At 46.4% G+C, this 17,417-nt stretch overlaps 1 protein-coding gene across 2 annotated transcripts in view; it reads left to right on the plus strand.

Annotated features, from left to right (window-relative positions):
• Positions 1 to 440: 440 nt before the first annotated feature.
• The window catches only part of tspan9.S (tetraspanin 9 S homeolog), a 227,307-nt gene continuing 210,330 nt past the window's right edge, over positions 441 to 17,417 (plus strand). Inside the window, exon 1 of one of the 2 annotated variants that reach the window (XM_041587649.1) lies at positions 441 to 776. The gene's annotated coding sequence lies outside the window, so the exon portion shown is untranslated. 2 annotated transcript variants of the gene reach the window in all.

Raw genomic sequence — 17,417 nt, forward strand, 5'->3', positions numbered from 1 at the left:
TAAATAGATCTGTTTACAGAAGTGGAAATAATTTTAGACTATGCCGATTAGACTGTAAGCTCCGCAAGCCAGAACCATTAATACAATAATAGAAAACTTTCCTCAGCCCATTGTCTAGAAATAACCTCCTCCCCATTGCGCCATTTTGTCCTTCCTAGCGCCAGTTCCGAGCGCAAACTCCGGGAAAAGAAACTTTTTGTCGAGTGTTAAACACGTGCGATTTATATTTTGTCCCATTTTCAGTAAAATGATTTTGTTAAAGGGGCGGGGGGTTTATTGGAAATCGCTGCAGTTTCTTTGTTGCGCCGTTTAGTCGTTTGATCCCCGGATGAGCGGAATGTTGGGGGCAATGAGAGACGCTGGGGGCCGCCAGAGACAGAGGTCGGGGGAGGAAGAGATCGGGTTGCAGCTAAAGGAGGGGGCGGGCAGGAGAGGGAAGGGAGGGTGGAGTCACGGACAGAGGAGGAGGAGTCACGGGCAGAGGAGGAGGAGTCATACATTAGTGACCCCGCTGCGCAGACTGTGAGTTTCTCCCGACGCTCCCCGTGCCCACAGCTGCGCCCTCGCCTTCCCCCTTAGTGTTTCCGCTTTCAGGGACTTCCCTGCTGTCACTACAAGTTCGGGAAACCTGAAATCCGGGGCTTTTCCTTTCCTCCCTCCCCTGCTGAGAAGCGACTCCGGCTGCACAAAGTGTCCGAATCTCCGGAGCCGCAGGGACTTGTGTGACCGCTGCCAACTGGGACTAGTGGCCTCCAGATCATTCCCACTCACTGCTGGTAAGTGCCCCTCTCACCCTCCCTCAGCTCTCCCTTATACTCACTCTGCCCACCTGGATGTCCCATGTTCCTCTGGATTTGTTGTGCCCACCTGAATATGCTATGTGAACTCATTCTGCCCACCTGGTTGTGCCTTGTTCCTCTGAATCTGTGCCCATCTGCCTGTGTTTCTGCATTAGTTGTGCCCACCTGAATGTCCCATGTTCTTCTGAATTAGTTGTGCCCACCTGAATGTCCCATGTGCCTCTGCATTAGTTGTGCCCACCTGAATGTCCCATGTTCTTCTGAATTAGTTGTGCCCACTTGAATGTCCCATGTTCCTCTGAATTTGTTGTGCCCACCTGAATGTCCCATGTTCCTCTGAATTTGTTGTGCCCACCTGAATGTCCAATGTTCCTCTGGATTAGTTGTGCCCACCTGAATGCCTCATGTTCCTCTGAATTTGTTGTGCCCACCTGGATGTGCCACGTTCCTCTGAATTTTTTGTGCCCATCTGCCTGTACCATGTTCCTCTGAATTTGTGGTTCCCACCTGGATGTCCCATGTTCCTCTGAATTAGTTGCGCCCACCTTGATGTGCCTTGTTCCTCTGAATCTGTGCCCACCTTTCTGTGCTATGTTTTTCTGAATTTGTTGTGCCCACCTGGATGTCTCACGTTCCTCTGAATTTGTTATGCCCACCTGACTGTGCCATGTGAACCTTTGAACTGATTCTGCCCACCTAGTTGTGCCTTGTTTTTTCTTTACTAATTCTGATCCCCCGGTTGTGCCATGACCCTCTGCATCAGTTGTGCCCACTTGGTTGTGCCAAGTTATTGTTACTGACCAGCTTAAAGGGCAACTGTTGCGCAACAATTCAATAGCCTTTGAACTGATTCTGCCCAATTTGTTCCTCTTTACTAATTCTAATTACATGGTTGTGCCATGTACCTCTTCTTATCCCACCTGTTAATGCCAAATTCCTTTGTACTGACTGTGCCAGCCATGTTCCGCCATGTTCCTCTGTACTGATTGTGCCCATAGGGCTGTGTAGTTTGTGCCAGGGGAGGGCTTGCCCATCTGCATGAGATCAGTGCTTTGGCTGTGTCTGTATTTAGCCTTAGATCGGCCTCTCTGGATGTTGGCTGGTAAAATAATTAACAGTGACTCAGGTCCTTAGTGGCCTCTCTGGGCCCCTTTATTTATGTAAAGGTGAAATGTTCAACTTGCACTGCAAGTCCCAGCATTGGCTGCCAGGGGATGTGGGAGTTCTAGTTCAACAGCAGCAGTGGTATAAAGCTGCAGTGACATCATCTCACAGCCCCTTCCCATTCCACACACACTAGTTTCACTCCTGCGTTTAAAGGGGGTATTCTCCTTTAAAATAACTTTTAGTATGATACAGCGAGTGATATTCTGGCACTATTTGCAATTGGTTTTTATTTTTTCATTATTTGTTGTTATTTAGCTTTTTATTCAGCAGCTCTCCAGTCTGCAGCTTTGGCCATATGGTTGCTAGGGTCTCAATTACCCTAGCAACCACACATTGATTTGAATAAGAGACTGGAATATGAATAGGAGAGGGTCTGAATAGAAAGAGGAATAATAAAAAGTTGCAGTAACAATACTTTTGTATCCTTACAGAACATTTGTTTTTAGATGGGGTCAGTGACCCCCATACGAAAGCTGGAAAGAGTAGGCGCAAGAAGGCAAATAACTTAATAACTACAAAAAAAAAAAAAAAATAAGAGCCAATTGAAAAGTTGCTTAGAATAGGAGATTTTATAAAATACTAAAAGTTAACTTAAAGGCAGTAAAGTAATGAGGGTCGGGCCCGGGTGCAGGCTGTGCCCAATGAGGTGTAGCCCCAGGTGCAATCCCTGGTAGTTACAGCCCTGCTTAATGGTGAACCGCCCCTTTAAATCCTTTGAGTACTTTAAAGAAGAAAAGGTTAAAACAAAGTAAGCTTTATCAGAAAGGTCTATATAAATACAACGGTAAACCCTCAAAGTAATGCTGCTCTGAGTCCTCTGTCAAAAGAAACATCACATTTCTTTCCTTCTATTGTGTACTCATGGGCTTCTGTATCAGACTTCCTGTTTTCAGCTTAAACCTCCAGGGCTAGGGCTTGAGCATGCTCAGTTTGCTCCTCTCCCTCTCCCTCCTCCCCTCCCTGCTGTAATCTGAGCCCAGAGCTATGAGTGAGCAGGGAGAGACTCAGACAGGAAGTGATGTCACACCAAGCTAATATGGCAGCTGCTATCCTAAACAGAAACAGAGTTTCTAGAGCCGTTTACTCAGGTATGGTAAAGCATTCTGCAGAATAAATCTAGTTTTATAGCTTGCACTATTGTGGCTAATCTATTGGCGATAAACTGCTTCGTAGCTTTACTTCTCCTTTAGGAACAAGTGGTTCTCCCTGATTTTACATCATTATTTTTCCTGGTCCCCTGAAAAACATTAAATAAAGGGTTCTACTGCATAACTGAGGCTCCTCTCACCCCTGTGGGAGATACAATGTTGCAGTGATCGTGTGACATATAAAATCAGTTTATACATTGTATCTGCACCTCCCTTTCCTCCAGATAATGTATCCATGCCATTAATAAATGCAGCCGCTAGTGCAGTAGCGCTAAGATTGGTGCAACCGCACTCTCACGTATTTGTTCCGCGTTGCATTGCGCCTGTCTAGTCTGTTCTGACAATTTGCGTGCAAGTGCCCGTTTGCTAAAAATCTTCATAGTCATATTTGAATAAAAGGGAGTCTATGGGAGACAGCCTTACTGTAATTTGGAGCTTTATGGATAACGGATCCCATACCGGTATTTTGGGAAGGCAGCATTCTGCTCATGGGATATATATGGCTTTGTGCGTCCTCGTAGCCGGCCAGGGTATTTTTGACTTCATAATGCACATAGCCATTTATAGGAATGTGACCTGTTATATCTAGGGCGAGTACAAACCGACTTTTCTTCTAGGCCTGATATCGTTTATTCCCAACTCTGAGATCAGCTGAATAGCTCTGAATACCTCCAGCATAGTATTTGGCTGCCAGAATATATTCATGTGTGGTTAGTCATTATGGCTTGCTCAGTGACATTGGTGTAAAATGTCTAACTGTGCCCGGAGGCTTTCTGACAAAGGTGCCCTTAGAATGTTGCTAATATCCTGGGTGATTCATTAGCACTTGCTGCTTAAAGGGATACTGTCTTGGGAAAACCTGTTGTTAATAGTGCTGCTCCAGCAGAATTCTGCACTGGAATACATTTTTCAAAAGAGCAAACAGATTTTTTTTATATTTAAATTTGAAATCTGACATGGGGACATATTGTCAGTTTCCCAGGTGCCCCAGTCATGTGACTTGTGCTCTGATAAACTTCAGTCACTCTTTACTGCTGTACTGCAAGTTGGAGTGATTTCACCCCCCTCCCTTCTCCCCCAGCAGACTAACAGCAGAACAATGTGAAGGTAACCAGATAGTAGCTCCAAAACACAAGATAACAGCTGCCTGGTAGATATAAGAATAGCACTCCGTAGTAAAAATCCAGGTCCCACTGTGACTCCTTCAGTTACATTGAGTAGGAGAAACAATGGCCTGCCTTTCTGAAAGCACATGGCCATGCAAAATGACCTGAGATGCACCTACACACCAATATTACAACTAAATGGTAGAGTGAATTATTTGCAGTGTAAATACGTTTTCCATAGCACAATAAGCACGCATTTAAGCACTGTTTGACGCAGCTAAGCGCATTTTTTCCGTTCCAAGCACAACCCTTTATTCTATTGATTGCTGAAAGTGCAGCAAGAGCAAGAAAATGCATCCCAACAAATGCACTCAAATGCAGTAAAATGCAACTCAGAATGCTCGAGTACAGCCTGTACCTGGCAGAATATAATGGAATCAATTAGTGAATGCAGTTTTTTTTTCCCCCTTGAACCCGTATTGGACCTTACAAGTAACTAACGTACATAGGGGCTCAATGTAGCAGTCTGCCCTCCTCCAGGTCTGTTAATTGGCTTCTGCTACATTGTTTAAATAGTCAGAACCAGCAGTGCACAGAATAGAAACATGCAGACTGATACTGTTTTCAGTAGCGATTACATTACGTTTAAACCCAATAAAAAATATTTTGTGAATGTTTATTAGAGAGTTGCGTTCCACTTATTTAAAGGTCAAAGGCACAGTGTCCCTCCCTATTTATTAGAGTTATTTCCTTGACCGAGCATCCCTTTTGAACACGGTGGTGGTAAACAGTGTAAATATTGTAGAATAAATATAAAGTACTTGTGCGTCTGTGCAGGAATTCTGCATGTCGTTCTATTGTGACCTGTTGTTTTAGTGTCCCCTGTGTGTGTTGCGGGGCAGGACAGGAAGCGCAGGAAACCTGAAGGAAATCTATTGTCTCGGGGTGCGTATTGCAGAGCTACTAAATCTGTGCAACATGGAGCGAGTGTAACCCAGCGGCCCCGTCACTGGATGCACAGCTGGATACTTGCTGGGGGCAGTTTTGATGGGAAATGCGGGTTAGAGTAAAGCATTGCGCTTGCAGTTTTCGAGACCTGTCTTGTTTAAATCCTGTAGGTCCGTGGTGTCCAAATACTCCTAATCCAGTGACGTCATTACATGCGATTACATCACCGCATGCAGACGCCGCAGGAAGATGATAGAAGGCACTGCTCTCTACTCCCTTTTCAGGAGTGAAAAAAAGTACCGGATCCTGGGTCGGGGTGGCTAGTTGGGTGCCAATGCTTTATGAAAATAAATGCCGCAGTTTTTAAACAGTCAGAGCTGAACGAGTTGTATGTTTTGGGTTATACTGTAAGGCTGCCCTTGGCCCGGGCCTAGCAATTGGCCCGCAGAGCGGACTTTGGACATGCCTGCAGTAGGCGAAATGCATCAATAGAATCTAGTGACTGGCATGGGTCTGACTGCGCCCAACCTTCAAACTGGATCTGCAACCTGTATTGTTACTGCCTTAGACCTGCAACCTGATCAAATCCTAGCGACTGGGGTTTAACTAGGGATGCACCGAATCCAGGATTCGGTCCGGGATTCGGCCTTTTTCAGCAGGATTCGGATTCGTCCGAATCCTTCTGCCCAGCCGAACTGAATCTGAATCCTAATTTGCATATGCGGGGAGGGAAATCGCATGACTTTTTGACACAAAACAAAGAAGTAAAAAGTGTTTTCCCTTTCCCACCCCTAATTTACATATGCAAATTAGGATTTGGTTCGGTATTCGGCCGAATCTTTCGAGAAGGATTTGGGGGTTCGGCCAAATCCAAAATAGTGGATTTGGTGCATCCCTAGTTTTAACCTGGAAATTCCGGCTTAGCTGGTGCAGAGAGATCTATTGCACTCATTGCATTGATGCAGCCCCCCTTTGGCCCGCTGTGACTCTGATGTTTTAAACATGGAGCGGGAGGCGTGGGGGCAGAATCAACCCCTTCCCATAGTTTGCAGGGGCCCTGCACCCAAGTTCAGCCATTTTCAGAAGACAATATAGGCAGTGGCTTAACTATAGAGGAAGCAGACTTCACAGTCACAGGGAGCAGCTATCAAATTTCAACAATTTGGTTGCTATGGTCAAAATTTCCCTAGCAATCATGCATTGGTTTGAATTAGAGAATGGGATATGAATAGGAGAGGCCTGATTAGAAAGATGAATAATAAAACTAACAATAACAAAAAATGTGTAGGCTTACAGAGCATATTTTTTTTAGATGGGGTCAGTGACCCCTATTTGAAAGTTGGAAACAGTCAGAAGAAGAAGGCAGCTCGTTGAAAAACTATTAAACATTTTTTTATTAGAATTAGCCATTGTAGAACATACTTCCGGTTTACAACAACAGCACCTGATTCTTAATGGTCACCGGGTCGCATATCGGGCAGCGGGTCCAATCGGGTAAGTATGCCGGTTGCGGGTCGGGTTCGGGTTTAACAAATTGGTTCTGCGCAGGACTCTATGTTACAAGGGCTTGAACTGAAGCTCCGGTGTCTTTAGAATGGGCGTGGGTCTATATGGACTAGCACAGGCCACACTAAAGTCTTGCGTTCTACCATAGTTGTCTCCCCTGTCCATACTTTTTTACTCACCGGGGGCAGGCCCGGACTGGCAATCTGTGGGTTCTGGCAAATGCCAGAGGGGCTGCTATAAGGTCTCATAGAAAGTCAGTATTTAGTGGGCTGATTTTGAGTTTGGGCCTCTGTGTGGGCTGATTGGGCCTCTACCTGAAATGTCAGGGCCTGTTTTAGTTCTCAGTCCAGGGGGCATCTTTGAATCCTTGTCCTTCAACTAAGCGAAATCCTATTTCAGCAGTGTGCCAAAATCAGCCATATAACACCACCACCACTACCTTAACCCTATTGCCCATGTGCTCTATTCTCTTGCCAGTAAGAAAGGTACAACGGCTAGTAACAGCAGTGTAAGAAGAAATAGCCCCCCTGGTCTTCTAGAAAAAACGCAATGTCATTCATTCCGAAATTCCTGTGTGAGCCTGGAAGCCCATGTGTGTGTGTCATTGAAGGAATGTGTTTGTGTGTTCCATTCTTGACCCTTTAACACACGGCATGTCAGGATTCCAGGGCCCCTTCCCATAATGGATCCCGTATGAATGAGAGGGGACGGGGGGGGGGCAGTAACTGCTCTGGGACAGAGAGAGAGAGAGAGAGGACATGATACCTCCTCCCTGTGTCACTGTATAACGTAGTTACCCTCCATAAAAATAAACCTTTGTTTGCACTAAAAAATGCTGACACATTCCTTCCGACTGCTGCAAGTTCAACGATCTTGTCTTCAAAATATTCCACATATTTCAGTTCTTGCGACTGATAACGGGTACCCTTTGTTTGTGGGACGTAACAAACTGCTTATTTTAATGGTGACTTTAATAGGAGAGACAGGTCTTCACTTTGTTGCCTGAGAGCCTTTGGGCTTGGCCACATTGTGCCACTTTAATTGCAGCCGCCAGATGTTGCTTCTCGTTCACTGCGATGGGAAAAGCTCCTTCATTCATTGCTCAGTGGACGACTCCCATCGTTTTCAGGGGTAAGGGACCCATGGAGCTGCCCAGGGTTGTGAATCAGACGCCCAAGCTTTAAATTGGATAATTAGTGACCTCTTGCCAACTCCGGGCCTTGTACCCAGTGTAATGCAAATGGGCTGCCAGCGGGGACCTCACAAGCAGAATGCCAGTCCCAACTTTACTAGTGGCCTATTTGTTTCCTCTGGATTTAAAGTAAATAACTGTCAGTAGAACATAAGTATCTATTAGTCAACACTGAGTAGCCTGTGTATCATTTACAGTAGGGGGTACATTATCCCTTATAATACATGAGTGATACTCAGAGTTCCCTGTATAACTCAGCCTGCAGCCTTGTGCCTTTATATGGTCACAGAACAACCCCTCAGTGACGTCTAATATCCTTATCATTTACAGTAGGGGGTACATTATCCCTTATAATACATGAGCGATACTCAGAGTTCCCTGTATAACTCAGCCTGCAGCCTTGTGCCTTTATATGGTCACAGAACAACCCCTCAGTGACGTCTAATATCCTTATCATTTACAGTAGGGGGTACATTATCCCTTATAATACATGAGTGATACTCAGAGTTCCCTGTATAACTCAGCCTGCAGCCTTGTGCCTTTATATGGTCACAGAACAACCCCTCAGTGACTTCTAATATCCTTATCATTTACAGTAGGGGGTACATTATCCCTTATAATACATGAGTGATACTCAGAGTTCCCTGTATAACTCAGCCTGCAGCCTTGTGCCTTTATATGGTCACAGAACAACCCCTCAGTGACTTCTAATATCCTTATCATTTACAGTAGGGGGTACATTATCCCTTATAATACATGAGTGATACTCAGAGTTCCCTGTATAACTCAGCCTGCAGCCTTGTGCCTTTATATGGTCACAGAACAACCCCTCAGTGACTTCTAATATCCTTATCATTTACAGTAGGGGGTACATTATCCCTTATAATACATGAGTGATACTCAGAGTTCCCTGTATAACTCAGCCTGCAGCCTTGTGCCTTTATATGGTCACAGAACAACCCCTCAGTGACGTCTAATATCCTTATCATTTACAGTAGGGGGTACATTATCCCTTATAATACATGAGCGATACTCAGAGTTCCCTGTATAACTCAGCCTGCAGCCTTGTGCCTTTATATGGTCACAGAACAACCCCTCAGTGACGTCTAATATCCTTATCATTTACAGTAGGGGGTACATTATCCCTTATAATACATGAGTGATACTCAGAGTTCCCTTTATAACTCAGCCTGCAACCTTGTGCCTTTATATGGTCACAGAACAACCCCTCAGTGACTTCTAATATCCTTATCATTTACAGTAGGGGGTACATTATCCCTTATAATACATGAGTGATACTCAGAGTTCCCTGTATAACTCAGCCTGCAGCCTTGTGCCTTTATATGGTCACAGAACAACCCCTCAGTGACTTCTAATATCCTTATCATTTACAGCAGGGGGTACATTATCCCTTATAATACATGAGTGATACTCTGAGTTCCCTGTATAACTCAGCCTGCAGCCTTGTGCCTTTATATGGTCACAGAACAACCCCTCAGTGACTTCTAATATCCTTATCATTTACAGTAGGGGGTACATTATCCCTTATAATACAAGAGTGATACTCAGAGTTCCCTGTATAACTCAGCCTGCAGCCTTGTGCCTTTATATGGTCACAGAACAACCCCTCAGTGACTTTTAATATCCTTATCATTTACAGCAGGGGGTACATTATCCCTTATAATACATGAGTGATACTCAGAGTTCCCTGTATAACTCAGCCTGCAGCCTTGTGTCTTTATATATAATATTAATATATATGTACATACATTGTGTTAGTGTGTAAAACCGTTGGCAGAGACTTCTATTGTGAGCACCAGATGTACATGAACTAAAGGAAATACTATCCCTGCATTATTTTTGTGGTCATAAAATGACCCATTCATTTAATGCCTCCTAGGCTTATTAGTATTCTGCACAATGTCCCCTCCAGCTCAAAGGCAGAGCTTGGATCTCACTCACTAGCTGCTACACAAAGACAACTGTGTTTTCTTGGCATTGTCTTGTCTTTTAGTCCCATGGCCGTTCCAGGAAACCATGTCCCTGTCTTCACTGGGTAAGGGGCAAAATATTGTTTGCTGTAGTCTGAGATGTGATATTCTCTTATAGTTCAGCATTCTCCCTGCCAGCCTTAAATTACTAGCAGCTCATTATCTGCCCCTTAAATTGTGAATAAGGAAGTTGATCCAGAAATTAGCTTTGAATATGATGTGTTTTCTTTTTAGCCTCTGGGAAGGGAGTGTGACTGTGGGATAGCAGGAATAGTAGGGAGAGATGGTGCCTATAGTAACAGTGGATAATAGTCTCTGGGAAGGGAGTGTGACTGTGGGATAGCAGGTATAGTAGGGAGAGATGGTGCCTATAGTAACAGTGGATAATAGTCTCTGGGAAGGGAGTGTGACTGTGGGATAGCAGGTATAGTAGGGAGAGATGGTGCCTATAGTAACAGTGGATAATAGTCTCTGGGAAGGGAGTGTGACTGTGGGATAGCAGGTATAGTAGGGAGAGATGGTGCCTATAGTAACAGTGGATAATAGTCTCTGGGAAGGGAGTGTGACTGTGGGATAGCAGGTATAGTAGGGAGAGATGGTGCCTATAGTAACAGTGGATAATAGTCTCTGGGAAGGGAGTGTGACTGTGGGATAGCAGGTATAGTAGGGAGAGATGGTGTCTATAGTAACAGTGGATAATAGTCTCTGGGAAGGGAGTGTGACTGTGGGATAGCAGGTATAGTAGGGAGAGATGGTGCCTATAGTAACAGTGGATAATAGTCTCTGGGAAGGGAGTGTGACTGTGGGATAGCAGGTATAGTAGGGAGAGATGGTGTCTATAGTAACAGTGGATAATAGTCTCTGGGAAGGGAGTGTGACTGTGGGATAGCAGGTATAGTAGGGAGAGATGGTGCCTATAGTAACAGTGGATAATAGTCTCTGGGAAGGGAGTGTGACTGTGAGATAGCAGGTATAGTAGGGAGAGATGGTGCCTATAGTAACAGTGGATAATAGTCTCTGAGAAGGGAGTGTGACTGTGGGATAGCAGGTATAGTAGGGAGAGATGGTGTCTATAGTAACAGTGGATAATAGTCTCTGAGAAGGGAGTGTGACTGTGGGATAGCAGGTATAGTAGGGAGAGATTGTAATGGGCCCGAAGGCGCAGCAGTAATAGTAGTGGACCAAAGAGGAGACACAACCGGGTTCGAGGTACAAAAAGGGTTTATCCAGAAGAGTAGTCAAGGTACAGGCAAAAGATCAATTCAGGCGGCAGACAATGGAGATACGAAAAACAGGCAAAGGTCAATACACGAATAATCAGAATAGAAGTCACACCCAGGAACACTAGTCAAAGGAACCTATAATTGGGCAATGAAGACAGGGGAAATGGGGTTTAAATAGTCCAAGTCTTGGCGCCAAAATATTGACGCGCTGGCGTCAGACGCTGACGCGGTGGCGTCAGACGCTGACGCCAGCGTCCCCACGCTGACGTCCTGACGCCGGCGCCCGATTCTGACGCCGGCGTCCGTTACGTCGCCGGCGACCAATCCTAGACGGAGAAGGCGCTGATGTCACAGGAAAGCGCCCGGCAGGAGCCATGCGGTGGAGCAGAAGGTTGCCATCTTGGACGCCATCTTGGGTGAGAGTTGAAGTTTCCATTACAGTACCCCCTTCCCTAGGGGGGGCCTCAGGGCCACCGGGACCAGGACGGGAAGGAAACTGTTTGTGGAACCTGCGGACAAGGATGGGAGCATGAACGTCAGAGTTCTTTACCCAGGAGCATTCCTCAGGACCGAAACCCTTCCATTCAATGAGATATTGGAGAGTACCCCTGGAAATGCGGGAATCCAAGATTCGATTGACTTCGAACTCCAAAGAATCATTGACGACAACAGGAGCTGTGGAAGAAGAAGAGGGAGAGGAGGCTGCAGGTTTAAGAAGAGACACATGAAACACATTAGGGATCCTCATTTCGGGTGGAAGAAGAAGACGGACAGCCACAGGATTGATGACCTCGATGATGGGAAAGGGACCGATGAACTTGGGACCAAGTTTAGGAGAGGGAATCTTGAGACGAATATTACGAGTAGACAACAAAACCTTGTCACCAAGAGAGTATGTTGGAGAAGCAATCCTCTTTTTGTCGGCAAATTTCTTCTGGGAAGAAGCACTCTTTTCCAAATTAGCGGCAGTAGCCTGCCAGATGGCCATCATATGAGCTGCTTGATCATTGGCGGCAGGCACGTTGGTGAGTAGGAGGTCCTGAGGAAATGCCAAAGGGTTTAAACCAAAAACACAGAAAAAAGGAGACTTCTGGGAAGAAGAATGCAGGGAATTGTTGTGGGCAAATTCCGCCCATGGAAGAAGGTCTGACCAGTCATCCTGACACAGGGACACGTGACAACGTAGGAACTGTTCCAATGCTTGGTTGACACGTTCGGCGGCCCCATTGGATTGAGGATGGTAAGCGGAAGAAAATTGAAGAGAAATGTTCAAAGCTTTACACAGAGACCTCCAAAATTTAGACACAAACTGAGGACCACGATCAGACACAATTTCAGCAGGAAAACCATGGAGACGAAAAATATGTTTAATGAAGAGTTCAGAAAGTTCCGGGGCAGATGGCAGTTTGCGGAGGGGAGTGAAATGAGCCATCTTACTAAATCTGTCAATCACCACCCAGATGACAGTGTGGCCGGAAGAATTTGGAAGATCGACAATAAAGTCCATGGAAATATGAGTCCAAGGTCTAGAAGGAATGGGTAGAGGCAACAAAAAACCCTTAGGGGGGGAATGTCCAGACTTAGAAACGGCACAGGTGGAACATGATGAAACAAAGTCTTTAACGTCTTTCCTTAAAGATGGCCACCAGACCAAACGAGACAAAAGTTCGGTAGTCTTTTTAATCCCAGGATGACCAGCCTGTTTAGAATTGTGAGAGTGGGACAAGATGGCAGGACGAAACTCTGGAGGAACAAAAGCTAAACCCAGGGGAGTCTCTTCAGGAGCAGAAGCTTGAGCGGAGAGTAACTGAGAGGCGCAGGAAGGAAACAAAGCTGCGATGATCTTGGAGGAAGGAACAACAGGTTCAGGATCTTTGGAGCAAGAGTCTTCAGGAATAAAGCTTCTGGATAATGCGTCGGCCTTCCTGTTCCTGGACCCAGGGCGAAAAGTAATAACAAAATTAAAACGAGAAAAGAAAAGTGCCCACCTGGCTTGCCGGGGATTGAGGCGTTTGAGAGACTGGATAAATTCGAGATTTTTGTGGTCAGTAAAGATCGTTACCGGGACCGAAGAGCCCTCTAATAAGTGTCTCCACTCTTCCAGGGCCAGCTTAACAGCAAGAAGCTCCCGGTTGCCAACGTCATAGTTCTGTTCGGGGGAAGAAAATTTTTTGGAAAAGAAGGCACATGGATGAAGTTTACCGTCAGAAGAAGATCTCTGGGATAACACTGCACCAGCACCGACGTCCGAGGCATCCACTTCGATGAAAAAGGGTTGAAGAGGTTCGGGGTGTCTAAGGACTGGAGCGGAGGAGAATGCTTCTTTGAGAGATTTGAAGGCTTCCAAAGCTTGAGGGGGCCAGTGCTGAGGTTTGTTTCCACCACGGATCAGGGCAAGAATTGGAGAAAGTCTGGAAGAGAAGTTTTTAATGAACTGTCTATAGTAATTGGCAAAGCCAACAAACCTTTGAACAGCTTTAACACTGGTAGGAAGAGGCCAGTCCAGGATTGCAGAGACCTTGGCCGGATCCATCTTGAAGCCTAGGGAAGAAATAATGTACCCAAGAAAAGGAATAGAAGAGACTTCAAAGGTGCACTTTTCCAACTTGGCGTAAAGGTTGTTTTTCCTCAGTCTGGATAGTACTTCACGTACTTGGCTGCGATGTTCCTGGAGGTTTTTAGAAAAAATAAGAATATCATCCAAATAGACGACCACACACTGCCCCAATAAATCTCGAAAAATGTCATTAACGAATTCCTGGAAGACCGCAGGGGCATTGCAGAGACCAAAAGGCATGACTAGGTACTCATAATGACCATCACGAGTATTAAAAGCGGTCTTCCATTCGTCCCCCTCACGAATCCGAATGAGGTTATAGGCCCCACGAAGATCCAATTTAGTGAAGAGACTGGCACCCCTAAGTTGATCGAACAGTTCAGAAATGAGAGGAAGAGGGTACCTGTTTTTAATGGTGATCTTGTTAAGTCCTCTGTAATCAATGCAGGGCCGCAAACTACCATCTTTCTTTTCAACAAAGAAGAACCCCGCTCCTGCAGGGGAGATGGAAGGACGAATAAATCCTTTCTGCAGATTCTCCTGGATATAGGATTTCATTGCAGAAGTCTCCGAGGGAGAAAGTGGATAGGTGCGGCCGCGAGGAGGCATGGAGCCGGATAAAAGTTCAATTGGACAGTCGTATGGACGATGAGGTGGAAGGTTTTCGGCAGAATTTTTATTAAAGACATCGGCAAATGCTTGATATACGGAGGGAAGAGAAGAATTTGAAGACACAGAAGAAATTTTGACGACAGGAGCAGCAGGTAAACAGTTCCGTACACAAAATGGACTCCACCTGGAAACTTGAGTAGAGGACCAATCGATAACAGGATTGTGGAGACATAACCAAGGTAGACCTAAAACAACCGGAGTGGAGGGGCAATCAATAAGAAGAAAAGACAGTCTTTCCAGATGCAAAGAGCCCACCTTGAAAGAGAGTTCTTGAGTGGACTGTGAGATGGTCGCAGAAGATAAGGGCCGATCATCGATTGCCAGGACTCGAAGCGGAATCGCCAAGGATTGGAGAGGAATGGAGTGGGTTGCAGCGAACACACGGTCCATAAAATTTCCTGCGGCACCGGAATCAAGAAAGGCCTGAGAAGAGATCTCTTTGGAACCAAACTGGATCTGCACTGGGAGGAGGAAACGTTGAGCAGAAGAATGGGGAGAGCGACAAATCCCACCCAGGTAAGTCTCCCCAAACTTACCTAGGCTTTGGCGTTTCCCGGCTTCACTGGGCATTCCAGAGCAAAGTGAGCTTTGCCCCCGCAATAGAGACATAACCCCGCCGCCCTTCTCCGATTCTTCTCCTGTTCGGAAAGACGGGCCCGTCCGATCTGCATCGGTTCCTCTGCTGGTAATGAAGAGGAAGAAGCAGACGTCGCGGGGGTTGGAGAGGACGAGGTGTAAGCAGGGTCGTAGAGTAACGGTCTCTGGAAGCGGGGAGCCAGGATAGGCTGAAATCGGGAACTTCTCTTAGAGCGTTCACGGTCTAATTCGACCTGGAATTCTCGCTGGCGAGTATCCACTTTCACTGCCAAAGCGACCAGGTCCTCCCATCTGGGGGGAATTTCACGGGACACCAGATCATTCTTAATCCACATGGCTAGACCATTGTAAAAGGCAGCATGGTAACCGTCGTTGTTCCAAGAAGTCTCCGCCACCAGGGTGCGAAATTCAATGGCATACTCGGAGACAGAGCGAACACCTTGCTGCAGTTGAAAAAGCCTAGCGGAGGATGCAGTGGCACGACCTGGAGCATCAAACACGGTGCGAAGCTCTTGGACAAACGCCCTGGCGTTGTCAATCAGCGGATCCTCCTTTTCCCAAAAGGGTGATGCCCACTCCAAAGCTTTTCCCTGCAGACGAGTGATTATATAACCCACCTTTGCACGTTCAGAAACGAACTGACCAGGAAGCAGGGCAAACTGAATCTCGCATTGGTTAATAAAGCCTCTGCACGCTTCAGGATCACCACTGAAGAGAGGTGGAGCAGGAATACGAGGCTCAGAAACCTGGAGCGGAATAGGTATGGCCGGAGCAGGCACAACCGGCGGAACCACGGGAGACAGAGCAGTCAACTTCTCCAGAATCGCCTCGAGGGCCTGGCCAAAATGGGATTGTTGAGCTTCATAAGTCTTCATACGAGAAGCCAACCCACGAATAGCCCCTCCGACATCAAGAGGTGCTTGGGCCTCCTCCGAAGGGTCCATGGCCCAATTATACTGTAATGGGCCCGAAGGCGCAGCAGTAATAGTAGTGGACCAAAGAGGAGACACAACCGGGTTCGAGGTACAAAAGGGTTTATCCAGAAGAGTAGTCAAGGTACAGGCAAAAGATCAATTCAGGCGGCAGACAATGGAGATACGAAAAACAGGCAAAGGTCAATACACGAATAATCAGAATAGAAGTCACACCCAGGAACACTAGTCAAAGGAACCTATAATTGGGCAATGAAGACAGGGGAAATGGGGTTTAAATAGTCCAAGTCTTGGCGCCAAAATATTGACGCGCTGGCGTCAGACGCTGACGCGGTGGCGTCAGACGCTGACGCCAGCGTCCCCACGCTGACGTCCTGACGCCGGCGCCCGATTCTGACGCCGGCGTCCGTTCCGTCGCCGGCGACCAATCCTAGACGGAGAAGGCGCTGATGTCACAGGAAAGCGCCCGGCAGGAGCCATGCGGTGGAGCAGAAGGTTGCCATCTTGGACGCCATCTTGGGTGAGAGTTGAAGTTTCCATTACAGAGATGGTGCCTATAGTAACAGTGGATAATAGTCTCTGGGAAGGGAGTGTGTCTGTGGGATAGCAGGTATAGTAGGGAGAGATGGTGTCTATAGTAACAGTGGATAATAGTCTCTGGGAAGGGAGTGTGACTGTGGGATAGCAGGTATAGTAGGGAGAGATGGTGCCTATAGTAACAGTGGATAATAGTCTCTGGGAAGGGAGTGTGACTGTGGGGTAGCAGGTATAGTAGGGAGAGATGGTGCCTATAGTAACAGTGGATAATAGTCTCTGGGAAGGGAGTGTGTCTGTGGGATAGCAGTTATAGTAGGGAGAGATGGTGTCTATAGTAACAGTGGATAATAGTCTCTGGGAAGGGAGTGTGACTGTGGGATAGCAGGTATAGTAGGGAGAGATGGTGCCTATAGTAACAGTGGGGATAATAGTCTCTGGGAAGGGAGTGTGACTGTGGGATAGCAGGTATAGTAGGGAGAGATGGTGCCTATAGTAACAGTAGATAATAGTCTCTGGGAAGGGAGTGTGACTGTGGGATAGCAGGTATAGTAGGGAGAGATGGTGCCTATAGTAACAGTGGATAATAGTCTCTGGGAAGGGAGTGTGACTGTGGGATAGCAGGTATAGTAGGGAGAGATGGTGCCCATAGTAACAGTGGATAATAGTCTCTGGGAAGGGAGTGTGACTGTGGGATAGCAGGTATAGTAGGGAGAGATGGTGCCTATAGTAACAGTGGATAATAGTCTCTGGGAAGGGAGTGTGACTGTGGGATAGCAGGTATAGTAGGGAGAGATGGTGCCTATAGTAACAGTGGATAATAGTCTCTGGGAAGGGAGTGTGACTGTGGGATAACAGGTATAGTAGGGAGAGATGGTGTCTATAGTAACAGTGGATAATAGTCTCTGGGAAGGGAGTGTGACTGTGGGATAGCAGGTATAGTAGGGAGAGATGGTGCCCATAGTAACAGTGGATAATAGTCTCTGGGAAGGGAGTGTGACTGTGGGATAGCAGGTATAGTAGGGAGAGATGGTGCCTATAGTA

The sequence above is a fragment of the Xenopus laevis genome, chromosome 3S (assembly GCF_017654675.1).
Source record: "Xenopus laevis strain J_2021 chromosome 3S, Xenopus_laevis_v10.1, whole genome shotgun sequence".
NCBI lineage: Eukaryota > Metazoa > Chordata > Amphibia > Anura > Pipidae > Xenopus > Xenopus laevis.